Raw genomic sequence first — 12514 nt, 5'->3', positions numbered from 1 at the left:
TCTAGAAATTCTAGAACACAAATGTATTTTCATCTGACGTCAACTTGTCTTTGACTTTGTTATGTAAAACATATAGAATCTGAAAGTGTTCGAAAGGCCTTTCCACTGTTAGGGAGCTACCATTTGATTTGTATGGGGGGCTAGGATGAAATTTGAAAAAAATAGGCAGGACAGGAGTTTTGAGTAAAAGAAAAAGGCAGGATGAGACACTTGCAAAAAAAAAAAAAAAAGGCAGGACGACAATTTAGGTAAAAAAAGTCAGGATAAACTAAAAAAAAAAAAAAAAGGCAGGACCGAACAGAGTGAAAAATAAAAAGGCAGGACAGAGATTACAGCTAAAAAAAAAAGGCAGGACAAATTTTTTCATCCTAGCCCCCCCCCCCCCCCCCATAAAAATCAAATGGTAGCTCCCTTAGTTCGGTATAATAAATCAATTGTGGCCCTTAGAATCGATGAATATCCAAAATTGTCAAATTGAAAATGTGAAGGTCAGGATTATCACAGTGCAATCACTTAAAAGGTAGGTCAGTAGTGGTTTTTCTTTTTGCGATTTATGAATGGAATGTGAAAAACTATATCTCGAGTGAACGTGGTTGATAGTTTAGATTATTTTAATTGATAACCGCTACGAATTTCAGCTGACGGCGACTATAGTTAACTTTTTAACAATATTTTAGTTTAAGTTTTCGGATCTCTTTGAAATTAAATCAAATGGTTCAATACCATAAAAGGAAAGTTGTGTTTATTTTTGGTGGTGATGGTTCCAACCGTTAAGAATTTGGGACCAAAAATGGGGCAGGACAATAACTTGTGTATAAGTATTTTGATTGCTCTGAAATTGTACCACCAGGTTCAATACCACAAGTCAAAGGTTGGGATTCATTATGCGGGAAATAATTGACCAAACGGTTTATGGATCAGGAATAAAAAGGGTAAAAGACAAACAGTTTTTTCTTAAAAAATAAATGGGGAGAAGATGTTAAAACGAACTTTGGGGGTGAGGGTAAAACTATTTGATATTTTTTTCAGTACCCTCAAGATTTAAGAAATTAAAAGGTTTTTTTCAATTTATTTTTTGGGAAAATGCCCCTCCTCCCCCTCAAATTTGTTTCGGATTTAATAAATTGTTAATTTTCCAAAGAAAAATTATGGATCACAGTTATTAGTATGAACACAGTTTTTATCAAGTATTGTGCTTCAGCAATGCAGTGTATTTCATAAAAGCGTTGAAGAAACGTTCAATCAAATCATATATAACCAATTTTATGTTCTTTTTTTATAATGTGTCAAATATTAATTACAATCCTAATTCAGACCTGTACCAAGCTTGAATATGATGTCTATTTTTGTCCAAACTGTCGTATCCAGCTGTGCTCGGAGAAGCAGTTTCTTTTCCAGTATTATAATAGTTAAGGGCAGCTCCAGGCTTCCGTAGTTAAGTAATATTTATGTTGTTTATATAATGATAATGCATGCTCACAATCAATTTGTATTGTTATAAAAATTGAATTGGATTGTGGAGAAGACTTCATAAGTATTTTGTACTTGTGTTTAATCTTTTTTCGTTTGAGCGAGTATAACGTGTGTGTAAACTACAAAAAGACGATACTTTAACAATAACTTTAATATAAAAAAATAAGCAGATGAGGTACGATTGCCAATGAGACAAGTATACACCAAAGTTAGAATAAAGTACAGATGCTAGCAACCGAATGGCCTTTACCAACGAGACCAAAATGACGTGACAGAAATTAACAAAAATATGTCACCCTACGGCCTTCAACAATACAATGAGAAAAACACATACCGTAGAGTTAGTCCCCGAAATGACAAACGTAAAACAATTCAAACGAGAAAACTATATAAACGGCTTGATGTTGTACAAAATAAAGAACGAAAAAAATTTAAGATATACAGCAACACACCGAAACAACCGAATAACAAGCCCTATAAGCCCTTTGTGACTGATTTTTTTTTTACAGCGGATGCCGACTGTGAGGGCATTCCGGTTTATTGCTACGTTATATTCGTTTTGGGTTTTTAACTGATCTATAAACATGATGAATACTTAGACATCGTCAAGTGCAAACTAACATTCATTATGTATCGCTTGTTATAAATTCATTTCTTTAATGAATATTCATCAAATACTTTTTAAAAGAAGATAAATTAATCATATTAAGATTTTTATGCCCCACCTACGATAGAAGAGGGGCATTATGTTTTCTGGTCTGTGCCTCCGTTCGTTCGTTCACTTCGTCCGCCTGTGCGTCCGTCTGTGGGTCCGTCTGTGCGTCCGTTCGTCCCGCTTCAGGTTAAAGTTTTTGGTCGAGGTAGTTTTTGATGAAGTTGAAGTTCAATCAATTTGAAACTTAGTACACATGTTCCCCATGATATGATCTTTCTAATTTTAATGCCAAATTATAGTTTTGACCCCAATTAAATGGTCCACTGAACATAGAAAATTATAGTGCGAAGTTCAGGTTAAAGTTTTTGGTCAAGGTAGTTTTTGATGAAGTTAAAGTTACATCAACTTGAAACTTAGTACACATGTTCCCTATGACAATATTTTTTTAAATTTTAATTCCAAATTAAAGTTCTGACCCCAATTTTCACGGTCCACTGAACACAGAAAATGATAGTGCGAGTGGGGCATCCGTGTATTATGGACACATTCTTGTTGTTATATGTATATACATATATATAGAAAAATAATAATTAATATCTATGCACACGCATGCGGAAGAATATCTCAAGAATGTTTTTTAATCTCAAGAAACGATAACTCTGCATGGATTAAATTTTTTTTGTGGGAAAATACGAATTCATGTCTACTCAAATCCATTCTATTTGAAAAACCGAATAAATACAGAAGAGTTACGTGTCCACCTTGCACTTGCACTGCTGCAGTGCAGTACTATAATTAGTATAGAAGAATAGAATGATATACAAATGTATGAAACCAGAGTATACTGAGCTGTATCACTACAATATAATAATCATTACGGTGAGGATGAATTCACTGTCATTAATTTATCATCCACGCAAGAACTTGTCCCAGAAAAAGATATATTTGTGTATCAACCTCACTTTCAGGTGTAGAGATGTGATTGTTTTATGAGACAAGTGCCTGTCGGGCCATCCACAAGAACTTTAGGTCATCCGATGTTCAGTACTTCAGTCCTTTGAGTATAGTTTGTTCTAATGTTCTACTGTAACACCACTGTTCCAGGTAAAAAATAAAGGGGGGGGGGCTCCTAACCAGCAAATATATTACACCCCACCACATATATATGTGACTTTGATGTGCAATATTATTTCGGCATTAATAATTATGATGCCATCACAAGTAAGTGCATTTGATATTTAAGAAAAGAATATCGCCTATAACGATATATATATTATATTGGTTAAAACCAAGACAAAACCAAGCATAGATTTAAAGGCTAAGTAAATACATGTGATTAAAACAAAATAAGAGTGCATGTCTTCTTCAGCATGTTCAGTTCTCTCTTCGTCTGTAAAAGAAGCATACACTACGCCTGGATAATCATGCATTCGGAATGCGAAGATTTCTTTTCTGTTAAAGCCAATAGGAATTTTGTAATTAGTAGAGAACTTCTTGTTTAAACTTCAAACGTAGAGCATTGTTATAATGGATGTAAACAATGATATACAGTTAAACTATTCAAAATTATATGAGTACGTCGGAATGTCAAAAAGTCCAAGGATTCTTTACTGAATCCATTTGATTACATATCGTATATCAAGTTTTGTTAAAACAGTGTATTCTTTTTGCTTAAACATTAAGCCTTGGTTATACCCATTTGAACTAAAAACTCACGAATTCCTTTCTCCATGTCCTTTTTTGATTGTTTGTTATTTTTAGCCGGAATATTAAGAGAATTACAGTTCTCAACAATAGATGGAAGAGCTACAGATTTCAATTTCTTTGATCCGTGATAAGTCGGATAAAGTAAAGATTCCAGTTGTTTGAATCTGGAATCTTTCGACACAGCTGGCAGACATTTCCCTGGTTGTATATTGGTCGATTTCATCTGTGACCATGGAATAAGGGATGAGGTAGGTAAACTTTTAGACCTTTCTCTGTGCAGACCAGGGAATCTTTCAAATGTTGCCTCCCTACTCCTTTGGTAAGATTCGTGAGCACTTAGGCGAGGGGAGCTAGTTGTTAGAACACTGTCGAATTTTACAGTTTTGATATAAGTTCCTTGTGAATTTAGTTTATCGTCTATAGGAGGCAATGTTAGCCACTGAAAATCCCCTCCGCCACTTTTTTCTTTGTCTTTATCAAGCAAAGAAACACGCGTTTTCGATAAAATCCCCTTTTCACTGTTCTTTGGTACGTAACCATGTGTCACAGATATTCCCTCAGATGAATCATCGAAACTAACATCTCGCTCGCCGACGCTCCAACCTCTGTTAAGAGCTTCATGTTCAATTGCTCGTCTCAGTTCATCCGATTTATTCATTTGCTTATCAAAAAATATTTTTTTGTTGTAGGCATGTTTTGAAGTGTATTCGTGTCTTTGGCGAGCCAGTTCGTACAACAAATTGTTTAACCTCCTCTCTTCGACAACCACTCCAGGAACACCTCCAAGAGTTATAGAACTTGCCTTCTTCTTCTCATATAGCTTATTGCCAAGGATCCATTCATCATATTCACGCTTCAATTTCTTTCGTCTTAAAAGGGATTTCTCTGATTTAGTTTTCGGTTTCGGAACATATGGATGGAATTCCATTTCATATATAGTAAACTACATGTAGTAACAGACATACGACGAATCTCCAAACGAATATAATATACAGTCCATCCAAAACCAATAGGTTTGACAATATATGTAGACACTTAATCAATTATTCAACATTAAAATTAATGAAAGATGTCGAACTGATAACATTGTTAGTTACCAATTACAATGACTTGTTAAAATGTAATGACAATTTAAAATTTAAAATAACATACAAAAGACAGGTAGACGAAATACGCATATTTGTGTCAGCAATTATTTATTTTTGGTTGACCTTTTATTGTTTCGTAGATTGAACGAATGAACATCGATATATTTATACATGTACACGGGATACATCGGACGCTGACTGCACGGGCACTTGTCTCAAAAATGTGTTTTCCCTATATACCTTAATTTAACATTGAATTAAGAAATGTAGGGGGGGGGGGGGGGAAATTCTGAGACAGGTGCCAGTGGCTGACTGCCATAACTTGATGGTAACCGTTATATATAATAACTGTACATGTGTGGATCTTTCAATACTATAATCAAAAGTTCGCTGGTCGAATGTCCTAGCCATTGGATTCTATTCTGCTTATTATTATATCAGTCTAGGCCGGGTAATCTGATTAGTATAAGCTGTTCTTTAAACTATGTTAAGAAACTGCACCAATACATGAATATACCGATTAACTGTTCTAGCATAATGCTGTATACAACTTTAAAGACAGTTTTGTAACAGTCCAATTGAGATTAAAGGGGAGGTCAAAGTTTGAAGGCTCCGATATCTTTGATGAAAATTGTGGTGTTGATTAAAGGTGAGAATCAAAATATTATGATATAAATGATAAAAAGCTCATTTCCTTTGCGAGAGAAATGTCACTTTCTGTTTAAATGTCATTAATCATACATTTAGATTCAGCACTTCGTAATGTTTGTGTGTTGTCTATATTTTTTAAATAGTCAAAGAGCAATTAAAAAAAATTGTTTCTCAATAACTGTATCAAGCGAGTTAATAAGTTTAAATTAATTGAGAATGGAAACGGATAATTTGGAATACATAAATGATTAAAGATTAAGAAAACTCAACCCGGTAAATGTGATATATCGAGATTTCGTTTAACTTTAACGAAACTTACATTAATAGTACATGTACCTAACATATCCTGTTGTTTTTAATTCAGTACATTTTTAATCAGCTTATCATCCAGGTTAGTTAAAAAATTCGAGTACAATGATAATGTATATTATGTTTTGACACTCTATATCGTCCATCTTAGTATTATTAACTTCTGATGTTGATCAGTTATTATAATGATTTATCACAATTGTAATCGATTGATTGATCTGTGCATGCTTAATATCGTCTAGTAGCAAATAGTTCAAGCCGCTTCATATAAAAACAATTAACTGAGGGCCGACCGATTATAATAATTAAAAACAATAAATTAAGACTGAATGAAAAATCACGAGAAATGAACAAACAATTTTTTGGATAGTAAGATCCCTGGACAAACTCCGCCATCGCAGTATAATATCAGAGACATATAATACCAGAGACATATAATACAAGAGATTGGCAACTCGGCGAAATCCCGTGATTTCACTCGGCCAGATTTAAATCTCGCGAGATTTCTGTGGTTAATAGAGTCTTTATCAAAGTATTAAAGGTACTCGAAGAAATGGTGAAGTTGAAGCATGAATTAACTGTTTCAGTGTAAAAATTTAACATGATAATTAATTGAATAATTTTAGTTCATACGTAATTATGTATTTCAATGTCATTTTAATTTTGATTATTTGTATTATTGAAAAAGAGACATTATTTGATATTGTATTAAAAATACGATATTAAATAATTAATACGTAATAAATTGTATGTCTTGTATCAGAGTTAATATTATTTGATTGTTTCATAATGGGTTTCTATTAAATATACACCTGTCTCGGAGACATAGGCCGTGTTCACACCAAACGCCGTGTAGAGTAAACATGTTTACAATTAGTTTAGTGAAGTGTACACTGGTTTCACATTACATTTGTTCACATCTATACACCTTGTTTAGCTACCTGTACATAAGATTTGTTCCCATTTGTAAACTATGTGATGTTCATTACGTAGAACTGAATTCAAAATGTTTGGAAAATTTTTCTAGCGGTAAGGGAACAACCATTTGACTTCAAAAGGGGGGTGAAGGATGGGAATGGAAATATCCGATCCCCAATTTGATAAAAAAAAAAAAATGGTTAAACAGATGAAAAAAAAAAATATTCTGAATCAAGAGTTTCGGCCCCATACATTATAGTGTTAAATATTGAAAAAAAAGTATTTGATCACCAGCATCGAAAAAAAAGGACTAAAAACGTACGCGCGAAAAAAATCTCTGACGCAGATAAAAAAGATAACCCTCCCCCTTTTTTTAAGTTAAGTGGTTGCTACTTTATGAAAGCCATTTTTATAATTTGCAGTAGTTTGAATATACTAGAGATGTCTCGATAACGCACCAGAAAACGTTAGCTGCAACAGCGTGCTTACAGCCCCAAAAAATAGGATTGAGATATTAGGGATCACTACATTTGTATCATTTCTGTTCGTTTCAAATGATATTTCTTCTCCAAGGAGTATTTAGTAAAGGAATAGGGTAACGGTTTTTTTTTATTTATTTTACGTGTTATTTAACGGATCTGAGATACTAGACAAACATATCAATTACCTCACACTTTTTTTAGTCATGCATTTATGCGTGAATCGTGTTTTGTGTAAAGACCAGTGGCGAATATTTATGTGTACGTCAAGTCGATTCGGGAAGACCTTTTCAAATGAATTAGGCAGCAACTATTTTCTTCATTTTTTGTGGAGGGGGAGGGGGCGTGAGCTATTGATTTTTTTTCAGGACAAATTTTGGTGACTTGTCGAAATCAATTTTAGCATTATACATAGTGGCAGCTGAGGGTGAAACAAACAATTATATTTTCAGGGCCAAAAACTGGAAACATTTTTTGTTTCCAAAACAAAATCCAAAGATCACCACCCCCAACCCCTTGCCTTTATTTTTTATACTCAACTATAATAGCCCCCCCCCCCGAAAATCAATTGGTTGCTGCCTTATGGGTTCGGCAATGATGCTGTTTTGAGTCTTGATTAGGGGTTAATAAAGTACGTTAATTTTTTTTAACAAAAAAAAATCTGTAAAATTAAAACTAATAATTATCAAAAATATCAATTTTACTCAAAAATATTTTCCTCCTTAAATATATACACGATAAAACTAATGTCCTAAATGCCTAGTTTTGTGTACACTTAACCTACACAAGGCCTACATTGACTATCGACTGTGTGTAGGTAAAACATGATTTAAACTACATGTAAACATTGAGTTTTATCAATGGGAACGCAATTGTGTTTAGTTTACGTGTGAGTTACACTAAGACAACACCGAATTTAGGTCAATGTGAACACGGCCATAATGTCACAGTGTGACATGTATATTCGGCTTGAATTATCCGATGGTCAGGTAAATCACAACCTGTTAAAATGAGTTTTATTTGACACCTGGTACACACGAAGTAGTTACACCACAGGTGTACACACTCCTTCCGAAAATATTATTTACAAATTATAAAATTAAATAATGCGTAGAAAAAAAACTTAATTTGTTTGATAAATATCGTTTATCATGATCGACTTTGTCTTATATTTATAATTTGTATAGATCATTAAAAATTATTACTTTCTGGGTTCATTATAAATTTGGCTTGTATTGGGTTGATTTTTTATGATTGTCTGTAAATTGTTTTCTAATTGTGTTTTTCGATATATTATGAGCTTGCATTCAGTTGTTTATATGATTGTCGGTAAATTTATGGTTTCTTCTTTTAACGGATTGTGTATCAGTCTATGGAAGGTGCGATACGATAAAAACTTTTCTTATATCAATAAGCGATATTGTCTAATATCAATTGTAAACATGCAGACATTTCATGCGGAAAATGTTGTTTTTGGCAACGAAAAATTAAGAAAATACTAACTTTTAAACTTCTTGTTCAAATATAAACAACAATTGAGTCTAAATATACATTCAGAAGTTAGCTAGAAGCTAAAGTTTATGTCCGTGTAAAATTTTAAGTGCTGTGTTTTTCTTATATACATAAATACGCCATGCGAGACTTTTAAAATATCAATGCGATACTTTTAAAATATCATAGCGATGTTTTTGTTATATCAATATTAGTATTTATTAGTATTAATATTTGACTGCTGTATCCATATTTTGACAATTTTACCCATTATGTCAATTTTGTTAACGTAACGTTGTAAATATGACGGAATTTGACGAGACTGTCATACACGTGAGAGGTTTAGCGCTATAAAACCAGGTTCAATCCATCATTTTCAAATATAAAAATGCCAGTACCGATGGGGTTTAATAAACAATGTCGAAATAAAATAGCTAAGTATCTAATTATTGTTCACATACTATATAACATTAATTTTTAGCAATTTTATAATGAACGCACCGGAATAATTTATATCTGATATGCTCGCAATGCACGCATGTAAGACTTTCATTATTGATAACAATGAAACTAACTTGTGACATAGATGAATCATGCTGTTCTCGTTCAGATTGATTCGACAAAATCTGACCTATACTTTTGAATCTCCTTTTTTTATACAAATTAGACCGATGGTTTTCCTGTTTGAATGGTTTAACACTAGTAATTTTTTTTGTTCCTATATAGCGTGGTGTTCGCTATGAGCCAAGGCTCCGTGTTTAATGCCCTACTTTGATCTATAATGGTTTACTTGAAACAAATCATTATACTTTGTGGAAAGTTGTCTCATTCGAAATCATGCACCATCTTCTTATATCTATAAATCTTTAAAATGTCCCCTTATAAATAACTGCTTTCCAGACCTCCAAAAACGTCATTTGGGTGCTGAATCTTTTGTACAGTGCAATATTAACTAGCACACTTCTAAAGCTTTAACGATAACGACAGATTATGATGGTACAAGAACGATTACGTCAATAAAAATACCAAATAAACAGCACTAAAAGATCTAAATTATAATTCTAGTATGACGTGCTTCTTTCGCTTTGTAAACAACACTGTGACAAAATTCTCGATAGATCTATACTTAGCGCAGACTCAGAGGTATACATAATAATGTCTGTTATGTACAATTGTTATATATTTAGATGTTTTATATATGTGTAATTCAGTTTTATATGTTTTACGGAATTGTACAAGTGATGTCCGGAAACGCCTTTTTGTTTTACTCTCTCTTTTATTAAATGTCGTCAACGTAAGACGTGTTTTTATTGCTTGAGCTAGTCCCAGCCCAAAACCTATAATTACGACGAGGCGATATCGTTACATGGTGGAGTGACCCTAAAAAAGAATACATAGAGACGTTTTACTGAGTTTTTAAGAAAATTTATGCAGTTTTCGACACATATTTAATTATTTTCTGAAAATGTGACGTCCGTGTATATCATACATGTAGACCCCATATACGAGGACGATACACGTGGTTTGTTCGGCAATGTGATCAGGCAAGTAAAATTGAAAGATTCCTAGCCAGCACTGAATATTATCAATGGAAATATATCTAGTATTACTAATATAGCTGGTGAACAAGCCCAATCCGATATGTGGCTTCATGAAAATCAGTTTGGACCCAAGGCAAAGACTAAAATGAATTCTCGACCTCCGCTGCAAAGTTAGACATTGAATTTTCTTTTTTACATTGGATTTTTTTTTTATGATTTGGCAAAATATTATATTCTTTTAATAATACTAGCATTAACGATTTACACTCGTAAGATTTATCTCATGAGTACGTGTGCCTGACAGCTGAAACGACCTGCAATTTCTTTAAAATATTTTATGGAACCTGTTCAAACGAAACTCGACGACATTGAATTGCAAGACCATATATCTATGGATGAGGATTATCCCGATAGTATGCCTGTTAAAACTAACCCAAACAGCATTTATGACAATTTATTGGATGATATTTCCGTCTCCGAAAACACGAGCAACTCGGACAATATTTTATTTGTTCAAAATAACAAAGCTCTGTCTCGCCAGAAGTGCACCAAGAAATTACCGGCCAGGTCAAAATATCAAAATTTATTAACTTTTGTGAAGTAAAGAGAACCGAAGTAAATTGTCGACCTCCGCGACATATTTAAACATTTTCTTTTCTTTATTCAGTGAATTGTATTTATTTCAGCATCTAATCAGGAGAATATTGTAAAAACAACATAACCTTCATTTATTTGGCTTCTACGATTTTTATCAACTCGTTAGATTTATCTCATGAGTACGTGCGCATACAACTTTATCAGCTGTTAATTAATATACATATATTGACAAGTTACTATTTGTCTGTGAGATTTATCTCATGACTATTTAATAAAGTAGCTATGTACAACCGTAACATTTCTCGAAATTTTGAACATTGACTCATAATGGTAATAATTCGTCAGGATCTGTGTGATTTTATTTCATGATATTGTTAGTGCCATCTGTACAAATGTATCTTAATATTCTTCCGTAGACTTATTTGTGAGATTTATCTCATAGTAAGATTTCCGGCAAATTGCAACTTCTGCTAAAGATGAACAATAGAGGCAAAAGAAAAGACTAATATGAACATTTATTGCATGTTTCTCTATTATATTTTGTGTAACTATGCATTTGTGTTTTTTATATATCATTCCGGCATCACTGACATTTGTATTACCTAAATATGATTATTGAAATATCGTATTTTGTATTGATTATTGATAACATGAATAATATTGTTTGATTGATTAACATGTTTTTGTTTTGTATTGGCGCTTTTATTAGACTTTAAGGGCAGTTAGTCTGAATTACTTTTGAAAGGCAAATTCATTGACTTTAGAACATGTAGCTAGAGGATTTACTTGTTGTTTTTCACCCTCCGTTTTGAATTTCGAATTATGAATATCGTATTTGTATGTAATTTTATAAGTTCGAAAGTTGCAAGGATTAGTTAAAGACTTAATCGAATTGTCAAAACTTTATAAAGGAAACTACACTTTATTTTATGAAATGAACATTGTTTTTTTCTGTAGTGCTGATTGTTTATGAAATAAGTTTAATAACCCCAAAACATGGAAATTGGAATAGTAAGGCATAGATAACCAAATGAGATTGTATGAATATCTGTCAATGACTTTTATATGTTAATCACGAATAACCTGAGTAGTATTGCTGTGAGTAGTATGGTTCACGAGAAATTCAGAGTGCATGAGAGTTTTATGAGCTGATCTTGAATTGTATTTTGAGTAGTATGGTTCACGAGAAATTCAGAGTGCATGAGAGTTTTATGAGCTGATCTTGAATTGTATTTTTGTGTGAGACTCTTTGAAAGTGTGCATATTTTATCACGTTTAGCATTTATCTACAAAATAAGAGTAAGGACTCTGGTGATTTCATAGTATTTTATATCATATGATATTTAACTGTCACGTTTATGACGAGCAAGATATTTATATACATGTAGTACTCCGCAATTTGTTTCAAGATGCTTATTCCACCAAGTTATCCATACCAGTTACTTGTTCGTTAAAATATATATATTGAAAGATCGAGAATTTTGAATATTTTGAAAGTTAGAAAGATAGTATTGTAATATTGAGATTGTGAATCTGAATTCCATATATGCAAAAATTCATTGGGAATTTTCTTTCTGCCGGGGGATGTTATATATTTAGATGTTT

The sequence above is a fragment of the Mytilus trossulus genome, chromosome 7 (assembly GCF_036588685.1).
Source record: "Mytilus trossulus isolate FHL-02 chromosome 7, PNRI_Mtr1.1.1.hap1, whole genome shotgun sequence".
Lineage (NCBI taxonomy): Eukaryota > Metazoa > Mollusca > Bivalvia > Mytilida > Mytilidae > Mytilus > Mytilus trossulus.
The sequence above is the reverse complement of the archived record's forward strand: the minus strand, read 5'-3'. Positions refer to the sequence as shown.